Consider the following 14,813-nt stretch of genomic DNA (forward strand, 5'->3'; position numbering starts at 1 on the left):
GGATAATGACAAATCCAAACTCATATGGACTGAACTTATGCAATCTTAACTTCTTGCCACCTGGCAGTACAGGGCCTGCCATTGCTTCCAAGTTGTTATGCAACCAATTGAGAACTTTCAGAACTCCTATGCAAAGCCAACTTTAACTGGAATGGGCACAAAATATGACAACACGATAGGTTATAAACCTCAAGTCGTGTGCTAGTGAAGAACATCAGGTTTTATTCTTGATTAGTTCTTGAAATTCTTTTTATGATCTTTAAGACTCCCACTATCCTCTTGACATATAAGACTATCTTTCCAAATATTCAAGAGATAGTGCGGATTCTTTATCAAGAAAAACACTTCACACAATTGGCCTTAGTTGGTCTTTGTTTTATCCAAAACATCACAACTTACCAATTTCAAATGTACAAGAGCAGGACACTTTTACTCTTACATTTGACAAGTGTTTTAAACCTTTCTTTAAGATATGTCACTCAAGTTACAATCTTGGATTATGACTCTAAGAATTGTTTTGGAACGAAGTATGAATCATCTTCCTGATCTAACCATTTCAACAATTCATGACTCATCTTCTTAGTCATAAGAATGCACTCAGATGACCTTTAGAGGACTAATTGTGATATGATTTCTAAATCATTAAGATGATCACAAACATGATACTAAAGTGCTCTCCCATCTTTTCAAATTTGAGAAACTTTTATCTTTCTGCCTAATTTGATTCTTCCCATTCGTTCTGCCATACATTGAGACTTTTCCAATGTTTCAGAATTATACTTAAACTTGTAAGTATAACCATATTTACTAAACTTTAGTAAATCAAATAGTCTTAACAAGCTTTGTGGTGGACATGACCAGTGCACAAGAATGTGTACTCGATCCCTTTAGTCCTTCACTTGACTCACATATCCATGTGAACAGGTAATTAGTCTTGATTTTCCAATGCTTGAAAGTTCTCATTCATCATACTATTCAACTTGCATGATTCCAAGTTTCGGTCCAATTGAAACTTGGGTGATGAGGAACTTTCCTGATTTGGTAAATTTAGACACTACCACAAATGAAAGAATCAAATCCATTTTCCAATATTACTGTCAGTGGAATCATATAAGCAACAATTTTCCACAAATGCCATTGTAAGGATACTTCAAATAAATAAAAATAAACAATTTTCTTTTATTTTAAAACTTTGCGGAAAAACTTATCCTTACAATCCACATGGAAAATTGTTGTTATCTATTCTTTAGCAATATATCATAACTTCTTAAGCAACTGCTCAAAATTCTGATGCGATCGAAATCCACCTTCGCGATCAGAATCAACATATACTTCCTTTAAGATTTCTCTCTATTCTTTGATTCTTAAAACATCAACATGTGACCCAGTCACATCATGTAATGAGGATCTCAAAATAGAACTTAACAGAGTTAGATAATAGGCTCTACCTGATGTAGAGTCAAACTTATTGACTTAACATCCTTAGGTGAATTTGGCAGCTTTGCAATCAACGCCCCTTCCTTCGGCAAAATAAACATATGGACCCTTTGGTAATGGGACTATCTCAGACTTAGCCTTTCTCTTTACCATTTGGTCAACCGGGTTGACTATGGCCAATCCCTTTCCATTGGGAAGAGAATGCTTTTTCTGGATTTCCAGTGTGACCATTGTCACTGTCCATAAAGTTTTTGGGAAGTTGATCTTCTAATCAAATTTGCTTTACTATCATTCCAAATCATTGCTGATTCAGCAGCACCAAGCAAATAGATATGATCATTAAGGTTCATGTCATAGTCTGTTTCATAGTAGTCCCAAAGGAACTCACTATGTGACTTAGAAAGTGATTGAACATCCAACTTTCTCAAGACTTTGACACCAAACTCTCCCAACTTGTCAATATGTGACTTCATCTCTAAGATGTGATCACACATAGACCTTGCTTGCCATTAGGGCTTGAGTGACCTTGAACTTGTGGGTTAGGGATAATAATTGGAGGAGGTGGAGGAAGTAAAGTTCCAAGAGATTTGGGAAGATCATACATGTCTGAACTAGACATCTTTTGGGAGATATTCAAGATAGTTGATCTAAAGTCCTTAATATAACACCAAATATGAAATATTAAGGCTAGGATCCAACAACCTATTTATAACTGGAAGAGGGATGCCGTAATCCGAGTTATAAAATAGTTGAAGGTAGGTAAATAACGATTTACCAATTTCCACCATGAAAAATGAAATAATTTAATTAGGTTTTTACTTGGATTTGAAACTCCTAGATCTTTTGAGATTCATTGAAATTTTCAATGGCATGTTTCAATCTCGAGTGTGCCCTTCAAGTTTTGTGACTGGGATGGCGAGGATCACAAAACAAGGTGTGAAGTAACCATGCAAATATACTTGGTACCCTTAATATTTACCCCTCAATCGATGTGCCGGTTAACAACATGAGCTCCACCGATACTATGATAAATATTAAGTTACCCTTTGCCTACTTTGTTAAATCCAGGTTAGTGTGCCGGTTAACCACACACGCTCCACTAACGGTTTAAACAAAGTGCAAAGTGTAATTTCATGGATTATCACCTTATTCGCATTTTCCTAAATAACTAAGATTGAGAATTAATAAAAGGTTTAGTTACTTAGTATTTATCATTAATACTTTTAATGAAGGGAGAATTATAGTCCTTGTCCTACCTGTTCGGCTAACGACCCTCCACCAGTCAAGGAAGCGGTGGGTGAGAGTGGACACCCATTAAGCTGCCATTATATAGGCAACAACCTTATACCCCCCTTATAGACCGGCTTCGTGAATGAGGCCTACTAATGGTAAGACTGACTTGCTCTTATACACATATATATATTATTAACTTATAATATTATAAAGTATAAGGGTTGAATTTTAACTTTTAAAATTCTAAGGGCTTAACTTGGAATTAAAGTATTCATTAGAGAAAACTTTTCAAATTCCAAAACTTGAGGGCAAGTTTTGAAACTATTCAAAACTCTTGGATTTTCATAACTTATGAGTTTTAAGTAAAGCTTTAAAATTTATAATGAAGAGACTCTTGGACATCCATAACTTGAGGAAAAGTTATGGAGCCATAAAAACTATTTATAAGAAAAGACTCTTCATTTTTTTTGTAACCTAAGGCATATTTATGAGTTTTTTAAGATTGATAAATGTGACTTTTCATATAACTTGAGGACAAGTTACAAAAAAACACATTTTATGAACAACTTTTAGATTAACTAGGATTGAAAACAACTAAAACACAATTTTTTATCCATTAATCTAAACTAACTCATAAATCAAGGAAACATATAACTTTTGGTAATCCATAACTTATGGAGTTAAATGCTTGTTTTATGATGAAACTTTTCATGTTCCATAACTTAAGAATAAGTTATGGAATTCTTTAAAACATTAACACCAAATTTTGTAACTCCATAAAAACAAATTTTTTTTAAAAAACCTTTTCATATCCATAACTTATGGAGGTTTCAAAACACATAAGATCACAACTTTAAAAAAAACTTTTTGAGCTCCAAAATTTTATGACAAAATTTGTAACTCCTTAAAACATTTAGATCAAACTTTTAAAACTAATAAAATAATCATATCGTTTTATCTTTTACTAAATTTGACCTAATTCAACTCATATAGCAAATGATTCAAATTTTACAAATAATTAGTTTTTCACAAAAAAAGTAATTATCTTAAAATTTGACAAACTTCATGTATTTTTTTCTTTTTTTTTTCAACTTTGAAAATCAAACATTTGCATGAATATAACAGAAAACAGCCCATGGCTCTGATACCACTGTTGGGTTTTAGTATACTACAACATCCTATGGTGCACATACAACCCTAAATACCTTGGATCTATGTTTTCTCTATTATACATGCAAATATGAAGTTTCCAAGATATTACCCTATACTAGCATACACATATCATATACTTGGGTAATAAAATAGATAGAATACATACCTTTTTTTTATGTAACTTGTCTTCATGAATCTTGAGTGCCTAATGCTCGAAGTGTGACACCTCAAATGGTTCACACAACACCATGAACACTTGGAATAACCTTGAGAATCAGGATACGTTGGTTCTCTCCAGTGAAATCGGCCTTGCCCTTTTGTGTACACACACTAGTGCCCATTTCACCAACCAAGGACATCTTTATATAGTGTGGAGATTAGGGTTAAACCCGAATACCCATGACCTTTCATTTCACATGATCAATGGGTTAAACACTCCATGGACTATCCATGAAAGCTTAGCCCAACCTAAATGAACTTGGCCCATCACACACATATATCTTAGAGTCCATATTTAATTAGTTCCTTTTGATCACTTAATTAATTATAAATTAATTCTTGATCAATACTAATTAAATAATATGATTATATATTAATATATTATAACTTATAATATAATAATATAAATCACTAGTATCCTTTTTCCTCATCTTGTCTATCCAATTGTCCCGATGCCATGCAACCCAAATGAACCATGTCGGGTCGGGTCAAGTCTTACCAATTATAGTTATGGACTTAGACATTAATCCAACAGTAGTTACGTGTGAAAAGATGGGAGGTGGTAGAGGAGTTGTAGAGATTGGTATAGAAATGACTAGTGGTGGTGGTGGTACACAAGGTGTGGTTTTAGATGTAGTGGGTGGTGGAATGGAAGCAACCGAAACTGAAACAGTGGTTTTCAGTGGTGATGGAGGAGGAGTAGGAAGCTTGTCATTCAAAGGTTCAGTCGGAGTTGGAGAGCGAGGAGGTGTATTACCTCTCGGTGAAACCAGATGCTGAACCTCCTCTTCCTCTTTTGCCGATCGCTCCTCATCATTGTCTGAGTGTGAAGGAGAAGGACTTTTGGATTTCTTTGCCATCTTCTTAACCTTCTTTGGAGCCGAAGAATCACCCTTGTCAGCCTTTCGCTTTTTAGGCGGAGCAGGATTAGACGAAGGACCTTCGATTGTCACTTTCTTGGTACTTGCCCTTTTGCCGCGGTTCGCTGGCTTCTCCACAGCTTCTAAAGCAGCTCTCTGTTCAGGTGTCAGTTCGCGTGGTCCTGTGGGAGGAATCTTTCGATAATCGGCCATCACTTTAATTTCAGTACTCATACACATGTACATCGTTTCAGGTATGGACCCAATGTGAGAGAACTTGGAGGCTTCGGAGAAGATGATCTTCTGTGTGTGAAAAGTAGCCACAGATGAGATTAGGGTGTGACAACCCGAAATTTCTATTCTGTACAACCATTCAATTCAATAGAAGTCAAAACTGTTTCTGCTAATGTTCAAGCTTTTTGGAATAAGTTTGAGTGTTTTAAAGTTAGTACTTTAGGAGATATCAGGAGAGAGGATACCCTAGGGTTTATTGTGCAACAAAAAAGTCCCAAAACTCCAAGAGTTTGGAGTCTACGGCATAAACAAGGGTGTAAATATGACACTTAGTCATTATTTACCACCTTTTCACATTTACCACCTTTTCACATTTTCAAGATCCAAACTCAAATCCTCTCAAGTATCATCCGACTTTTCTTCTTGATCTTCAACTTTGTAAGTGTTTCTAGCCCTAAAAAGTTGATATCTTACTTAATTTTGTGATCTTACATGATTCCATCCGTAAAATCATTCCAAAAGTGTAGATCTTCAAGTTTCACCAAGAACACACACTAGTGTTCTTGGACTTTTAGCACCTTTTCAAGCTTCTACCTATTAAGTACTCCTACCCTACTGTATTATAAGACTTGTTACACTTCTAATCATCAATAAAACACCAATGAAACACAAGATCAAAGGTGTTTATGGTCCAAGATGTTCTTGGACCGAAAACCCTAATAAACGGGCCAAAGTGTGCCCTAGTCCCTTACCAAGCCTTGGAAACTAGTCTAGATCCCTTCCTTGAAGTGCATAGGACTTAAAACAACAAAAAGACCATAAACCATTTGGGTTTACGGCCGTAAACCCAAACAGAAATGGTCCAAGGACCGTAAACTCCACAATGGAGTGAAATGGTGCCCTAATCTCTTCCAAAGACTTAGGCATGAAGTAGAAATGCTTCTAATGACTTGTAAAGCTTCAAAACACAACATGGTAAAAGTACCATGAGTTTACGGCCGTAAAATCATGGGTTTATGACCGTAAACTCAAGGGGTGATGGTCACAAAACCGTAAACTCCAAAGGAGTTTACCCTTGAACCCTAAACTCAATTACAAGGTCCTACCACCCTTAGATACAATCCTTAGGACTTATAGCACTTAAATCAAGTGTTTTACATGTCTTAGGATGTCTTAACTTGGTTAATTAGTTGTTTAATGACTAATTGGATACATATATGTGTTATTATATGTTAACTAGGATCCTTGTGTGTGTTCAAGTCTTCACTTGACACTTAGCATCCTATACATTCCGTTCATCCAAACCACTCACTACAGGTGAGTTCATACCCCTTAATTAACCTTTTAAATGTTTTAAATGCTTTTATGGGGGGGAATACAAGTTGACAATTATAGTTATTATATCAATCACATGTGATTCATAACTACCAAACAAGTGGATTTCTTACTTTTCAAACTGTGTTACCAAACTGTTTTACTTCAAACTGTTTTACAAACTCTTTTTCATACCAAATGCTTTTGTCAAACTCTTTTACATGTCAAATACTGTTACTTAAACTCTTTTAAACTTATATTCTGTTAAAAGTGTAACTATATAGATATAGTTATATAAGTAGGATTGAAAGGACTTAGGACTGATAGCTCACCTTACTTCCTGTTCCTTGTTTGGTTGTGGACTTAGGGCATGAGGGTTATTTGGCCGAAGGTTGTTTGAATCCTAGTTATATATTATGTATATGTATATAGATATAAAAGGTTACTTCTTTCCAGTTCAATACCTTTGGGTAGAAAGGGTATACAAACATGTTCATACATACAAACAACATTACTAGTAAACTATAACAGGTATAGTTTAGGAAGTTACAAATCTATTACTAGATCAATGAAACATACAATGAGTCAGTTCATACATGTGTCATAACTTTTAGTGATGAGAAACAAACATAACTTATAGTGATGAGAAACAAACATAACTTATAGTGATGAGAAACAAACATAACTTATAGTGATGAGAAACAAACATAACTTATAGTGATGAGAAACAAACATAACTTATAGTGATGAGAAACAAACATAATACATAGTGATGGGAAACAAACAATACCATACAGAGAGAACATACATACAGGCTAGACAGACGAAGAACACACAATACAGCTAGCACATACATTACATATACATTATTACAATTATGTGAGCCACGTAACGGGGCATGGCACTACCTGCCATGACCGTTTTGTATCCAAAATCTCCTTAATTGGGGAGCGTATGAGTCTGTGTATAGATCTATACTGGATTGACTATCCTACACCTTGTTGCTCGCTACAGTGGGACTTGCAAGTCTACAGGTGCCAAACGTCATTTCTTACGATGTCTTACATCGTCGTTTTTCTATGAGTCGGTAGCAGGGTATAGGCCGATCACATGGTACTTTAAATAACAATTGGTTTAAGGTAGTTAGTACAGCAGTAGTTACTTAATACAACACTACAATACTATTTCATTTTCCCATTACATTCACTTTGTGAACATTCACACAATGAACAATAATGTAAAAACTATATTTTTGGTTAATGATAGTCAGATTTGGGAAAATACATACACTTACAAGAGACACACACACAGACACTAGATGCCTTGGTAGAAGGCTACTTTTAGTAGGAAACATAGGGTTTTCTAGGAGAATTCAAACTTTTACAAACTTATACAAACATCTTACAAACATCTTACAAACATCTTACAAATGCTTTCATACAAATACGGACACTAATATACTTATGATCTCACCAGCTTTAAAGCTGATAAACTCTTTCAAAATAACTTGTATTCTCAGGTCACTAGTAGACAGGTACCGGTGCCAGATTTTGAGAAGATGGAGCTCGTTCAAGACTCATCTTTTATTTTGATACATATTTTGGTGTCTATTTAACTTGACAGAACACACTTGTATGAAATTATATTATTAATGCAATGGATGATGTTGTTGTTTGTTTACTACTTTGCATTGTTGTGATACTTGACATGACGTCCTCCACCCCCGAACGTTTCCGCCGTTCCGGTTTTGGGGTGTGAAAGATTGGTATCGGAGCATTGTTTATAGTGAATCGAGTGTATCAACCCATAAAAGATATACGAACTATTGTCACACCCCGAAACCGAAGGCGGAAACATTCCGGGGCGGAGGACGTCATGCGTAGTATCACAACAGTTGTATCATAGTAAGCATAGTAAACACAACCATTACATTATAATAAGAATATTTACATTGTTCAAAAACATGGTTTATACATGTCAGTTCATATAGCAAAAGAAAAGATGTGACTTCAGGATGTTCCATCTTCTCCAAAAGTTGGCAAAAGTACCTGCCTATTGATGCCCTGAGAATACAAGCAGTTTTAAAATATCAGCATAAAGCTGGTGAGTTCATAAGCGATTAATTCTGGTGAAAGGAATGTTTCCTTGATTCTTTGAAAAGTTGTTTCCCAAGAAAAATCCCATATTTTCTTATGAAAGAGTTTTGATTATCCATTAGTTACACATTAAACAGACTATTTATGAAATATTAAGTTATTCCAGAAAATCCCATATTTTCTTAAGGGTTGATAGTTGATTATCCATACACGAGTATCTACCATACTCGGACAACAGTTTTCTTTTCGAAGCTCTGGTTACACCCAAAGGAGTATATTAGCCGTATTTTCGATGCTCTGGTTACACCCAGAGGAGTATATTAGCCGTATTTTCGAAGCTCTGGTTACACGCAGAGGAGTATATTAGCCGTATTTTCGAAGCTCTGGTTACACCCAGAGGAGTATATTAGCCGTATTTTCGAAGCTCTGGTTACACCTAGAGGAGTATATTAGCCGTATTTTCGAAGCTCTGGTTACACCTAGAGGAGTATATTGGAAAAGTAAATTCTCATTACCTAAGTTGTGAGTGCCATAACCGTACTTTGACTGGATAAGGCACGAACGGGGGCCAATATCTTTTTAAGACTTTGTCACCCCTGAACCTAACGGTTCCGCTGTAGCTAGCAGCGAGGGTGCGGGATAGTCAGTCCCGTACAGATCTATACATAATAGTCATGCTCTCCCTCCAAGGGATTCTGGTTATAAGTCGTAGTCCTCCACTCACGAATCCGGGGGAGTCTTACCAAGGACATGTCTCAAACTTAGCCTAACGAATTTACAAGTAATAGTACGAAAATCCTGTTTATGATTTGCATGAATCCTTTATGAGACAATACATATTATGATAAGATTCACAAGTTCCTTGCTTTAGATTTGAAAACTGTTTCTACGAGTTGATTTCTTAATCGAGTGGTAAAACGGTTTTCTGTGTTAAAAGCATACTGAACATATAATTATTTTAAACAAAATAATATATTTGAGCACAAGTTTCCTTGTACTTTTTGCTTGTATTCCCCCCCCCTTGAAAACATGAAAAATTCGGAAAAGTATAGGGGTATGAACTAACAGATTGACGTGGGATCCGAGTGTAAGTAGCTAGGACTTTTTGAGTGTCAATAAAAGCCTTGGACATAAACAGATCCTATTTAGCATGAAGAAGTTCATATATATACATTAGGTGAGGGCATAACATTATTCGTTATGGAAGGAAACCACCTTAGGGACTAGGAAACACTTAAAGCTAAGTGTTAGAATCACATGTGATATAAAATGGGGAGTTTACGGTCGAAAAAGGAGTTTACGGTTCATCGGCTTACGGTCCATGAGTTTACGGTCGTAAAAGGGGTTTACGGTCCAGGTGTTTACGGTCGCAAAAGGAGTTTACGGTCCAAGTGTTTTACGGTCGTAAAAGGGATTTACGGTCCATGGGTTTACGGTCGAGGTGTTTACGGTCGTAAAAGGAGTTTACGGTCCAAGTTTTTACGGCCGTAAACACTTCGACGAGAAGTGCCATTTTCGGTGTTTCAAGGCCCTTTCTAATCTTCTGGAAGTGTTCTAAGCTTAGTTTCTATGTTTAGGAGGGTGTTGTGGCAACTTTGTGTCACTTAAATAGAGTTTACGATCAAGGGAGATTGCCTTGACCATAAACACCCTTCTGGTCACGATTTCTAGATGTTAACAAGTGATTCTTGTATCCAACAAGCTAAGGGTAGAGTACTTACGAAATAGAAGCTTGAAAGGGTTGTTAGAGTCCCAAAAACACTAGTGTGTGTTCTTGGTGAGAGAGAAAATCTAGAAAAATGATGATATTTATGAGCTAAGAACATGGATTTGCCACTAGAAATGAGATAGAAACATAATCAAGGTGAAGAATCAATTACATTCTTGAGGATCTTTGAGAAAAATCGAAGTTTGTAGAGAGAGAGAGTAGAGAGAGAAAGCCTTCTGGAGTGTGTAAAGTGAGAAATGGAGGCCACTCATCCCTTATATAAGGGTGAGTTTACGGTCAGGAGGTGGGGGAGGCTTTACGGTCGTAAACAGCATTTACGGCCGTAAACAGAGTTTACGGTCGTAAACCGGGTTTGCGACCGCAAACTCCTTTTGAAGAGTCGTTTGGCCCGAATGCGGAAGTCGATCGAACCGAGTTTAGAATATTCCGTTAGACCAAAAATTATACTAACGTGAACGGAAATAAATTCGAAATGATTTATTTAAACGTAAAGTCTTTCCTAAACTATCAAATTTGACGGAATGAGATAAGAATCCAAATTTGATTAACGGAAATTTTGTAAGGATAACGGAAAAGTTTCGGGTTGTCACATTATCCCCCCGTTAGAGGGAATTTCGTCCCGAAATTCGAACATAGAATACAAATCATGGATTTGAAAAGAGATGTGGATACTTCTGTTTCATCTGATCTTCGCGTTCCCAAGTGAATTCAGGTCCCCGCTTGGCATTCCAGTGAACCTTCACTATCGGGATGCGACTTTGTTTCGTTCTTTTGATCTCTCTATCCACGATTTCGACTGGTTCTTCCACGAAGTTCAGATTCTCGTTGATTTCAATCTCATCGAGAGGAATCGTAAAGGTTTCGTCAGATACGCATTTCTTAAGATTCGAAACGTGGAATACAGGATGAATGTTGCTAAGTTTATGCGGTAAACGAAGTTTGTAGGGTACGGGACCGATCCTAGCGAGGATCTCAAATGGTCCTATGTACCTCGGGTTTAGATTTCCACGCTTTCTGAAGCGTATCATGCCTTTCCAGGGCGAGACTTTTAGTAGGACACGGTCTCCAACCTGGAACTCCAAGGGTTTTCGTCGTTTATCGGCGTAGCTCTTCTGTCTATCTCATGAGGCCTTAAGTCGTTCTCGGATTTACATGATCTTTTCGGTGGTTTCACGGATGATTTCTGGACCTGTGAGAGTGCTGTCGGGGACTTGTCCCTTAGCTAGCTGCGTGTCGCCCACCTCAGCCCAGCACAGAGGGGATCTGCACTTGCGACCGTAGAGGGCTTCGAAAGGTGCAGGCTTAATGCTGGTATGGTAGCTGTTGTTGTAGGAAAATTCAACCAAAGGAAGATGAGTATCCCATGACGTGCCGAAATCGATGACGCAGGCTCTCAATATATCTTCCAATGTCTGAATTGTTCTCTCACTCTGTCCATCAGTCTGAGGATGGTAAGCTGTGCTCATATGCAGCTTAGTTCCAAGAGCTTTCTGAAGTGACTGCCAGAACCTCGAAGTGTACCTGCTATCTCGATAGGAGATAATGGACACAGGCACACCATGCAGTCGAACTATCTCTTGGATGTAGATTTGCGTGAGCCTCTCTGTTTTGAAGCTTTCCTTGATCGGTAGGAAGTGGGCGGATTTAGTCAGACGGTCGACAATTACCCATATGGCGTCGTGCCCACTCGGAGACTTGGGTAATTTGGTGATAAAATCCATAGTAATTCTCTCCCACTTCCATTCAGGTATCTCCGGCTGGTGGAGTAAACCTGAGGGTTTCTGATATTCGACCTTCACCTTGGCGCAAGTCAGGCACTTGCCCACGAAGGTAGCGATCTCTGCTTTCATGTTCAGCCACCAATACAGTTTCTTGAGATCGAGGTACATCTTGTCCGAACCTGGGTGAACGGAGTATTTAGTCTTGTGAGCTTCGTTCATTACAACCTCTCTGTACCCACCGAACATTGGAGTCCAGATCCGGTCCATGAAATACAAGACTTCGTCTCCCTTGATCTCCAGGTTCTTTTCCATTCCTCTTAAGGCTTCACCCTGCATGTTCTCTGGTTTTAAGGCTTCCAGCTGAGCCTCCTTGATTTGCGCGGATAAGTGGGAATGGATAGTCATAGGCAGTGCCTTCACTCTGCGCCCTGAGTATTCTTTTCGGCTGAGGGCATCTGCCACCACATTGGCCTTGCCGGGATGGTAGCGGATTTCGCACTCGTAATCGCTGAGTAGCTCGACCCAACGCCGTTGTCGCATGTTCAGCTCCTTCTGATCGAAAATGTGTTGTAGGCTTTTATGGTCAGTGAAGATAGTGCACTTGGTTCCGTAGAGATAATGTCTCCATATCTTCAATGCGAAGACCACTGCTCCCAACTCCAGGTCGTGCGTTGTGTAGTTGACTTCGTGTACTTTCAGCTGTCTCGAGGCATAAGCAATAACTTTTCCCCGTTGCATGAGTACACAACCCAAACCCTGATTGGATGCATCGCAGTAAACAACGAAATCCTCTGTCCCTTCGGGCAGAGACAAGATAGGTGCGCTGCATAGGGCCTGCTTCAATGTCTGGAACGCAGTGTCTTGCTTTTCACTCCAACAAAAGGGTATGCCTTTCTGAGTCAGAATGGTTAAAGGTTTGGCAATTCTGGAGAAATTCTGAATAAACCTGCGATAATAGCCAGCGAGACCCAAGAATTGACGAATTTCTGTGGGTGTCTTCGGTGCTGACCAGTTCTATATCGCTTTAATTTTGGAAGGGTCCACGTGTATGCCTTCCTCGCTTACCACGTGACCTAGGAAGGTTACTTTTCGAATCCAGAATTCGCACTTGGAGAATTTTACGTAAAGCTTCTCCTTCCTTAGGGTTTCCAACACCGATTTCAAATGCTGTCTGTTGTGACAACCCGAAATTTTCATTTGTATAATCTCTACAGTTAAACACTTCATATAATATTCAAAAACATTTTAGTACATTTTTGGCCGGATTTAAGTCCGTTTGGGTGTTTTATTTTATTTTTCGTCAAACGATTAAATAAAAGGAAGTGTCGTTATTAGCGATGTGTAGCAAAGAAAACAATCAACACCTTAGCTAGGTGTTTACGACCAAACAAGAGGTGTTTGGGCCGTAAACACAATTTTCCCAAGAACTCATGCATATACCATGAGCTTACACACCTTTTCCTCATTCTCCACTTCCCACCTCAAGAACACCAAGTTTTTTCTCTCAAGTATCATAAGTTCATTTCTTCAAATCCGCCAAAATGTAAGTGTTTCCTTCCTAGTTTCGTTCATACAACACTTAATTTAGTGTTTATACATCATTTCATCCATGGATTCTTGGTTTTTACTTAGATCTTCAAGTGTTCTTCAAAACACCAAGAACACACACTAGTGTTTTTGGGCTCTAATCACTCTTACAAGCTTCACATAAGTAAGTGTGCCCTTCCTATCTAGTTACTTACCTAGTATACTTGTTAATCCTTTGGAAAATCATCAAAATCCCCAAGAACATATGTGTTTACGGTTTGGGGATCTCCCAAAACCATAAACACCCCCAAATGGTGTTTTGATGCCCCTAACACCTTCAAATGCTTGGATAAAGGGCTAGAAACTTGCATGCATGAGCTAGAAACACCAAAACACGAAAAGGTTAAGGCATACATGAGTTTACAGCCGTAAACTCATGGGCTTACGACCGTAAACCCAAGTGTTTACGACCGTAAACTCTCAAGGATGGTCCAAGGACCGTAAACTCCAATGAGGGGTCCTTTTGTGCCCTAACCACTTCCTAAGCCTTTGATTCGAACTTAGAACCCTTCCTTGTGAGATATAGGACCTTGAAACACACAAATGCACCATTACCATGAGTTTATGGCCATAAACTCATGGGGGAAATGGTCCAACAACCGTAAACACATATAGGGTTCCCAGTTGAGGAGTAAACTCCAAGGTGAGGCCATACTCTCCTTAGATGCAACCCTTAGCACTCATAGCACTTGAAACAAACTGTTTTCATTGATTTAGTGTGTCTTTACTTACTTAATTAGTGATTAAATAACTAATTAGATACATTTATGTATCACTACATGTTACATAGGATCCGTGTGTGTGTTCAAGTCCTCACATGACACCTAGCATCCTACCCGACACTTCCATCCACTCCACTCACTACAGGTGAGTTCATACCCCTAAATTAACCTTTTAAATAATTTTAAATGCTTTTATGGGGGGGGGGGGGGGGGAATACAAGTTGAACTGTTATAGTTGTTATATCAATCACATGTACAAGATTTGCTACTACTTTCAAGTTTCCATCAAACTTTGGGTTTTCAAGTGTTTCAAACCTTTTATCAACTCTTTAAATGCCGAAACTGTGTTCAAACTCTTTTAAACTTGTTTTATCTTCAAAACCATATCTATACTAATATATTTATATAAGTAAGATTTGAAGGACTTACGACTGATAGCTCACCTTATTCCCTGTTCCTTGTTTGGTTGTGGACTTAGCGTATTCTGTTACTTGTCCGATTGTCGCTGA

This window comes from Lactuca virosa, chromosome 1 (genome assembly GCF_052849685.1).
Source record: "Lactuca virosa cultivar CGN04683 chromosome 1, Lactuca_virosa_CGN04683_v6, whole genome shotgun sequence".
NCBI classification, from domain to species: Eukaryota; Viridiplantae; Streptophyta; class Magnoliopsida; order Asterales; family Asteraceae; genus Lactuca; species Lactuca virosa.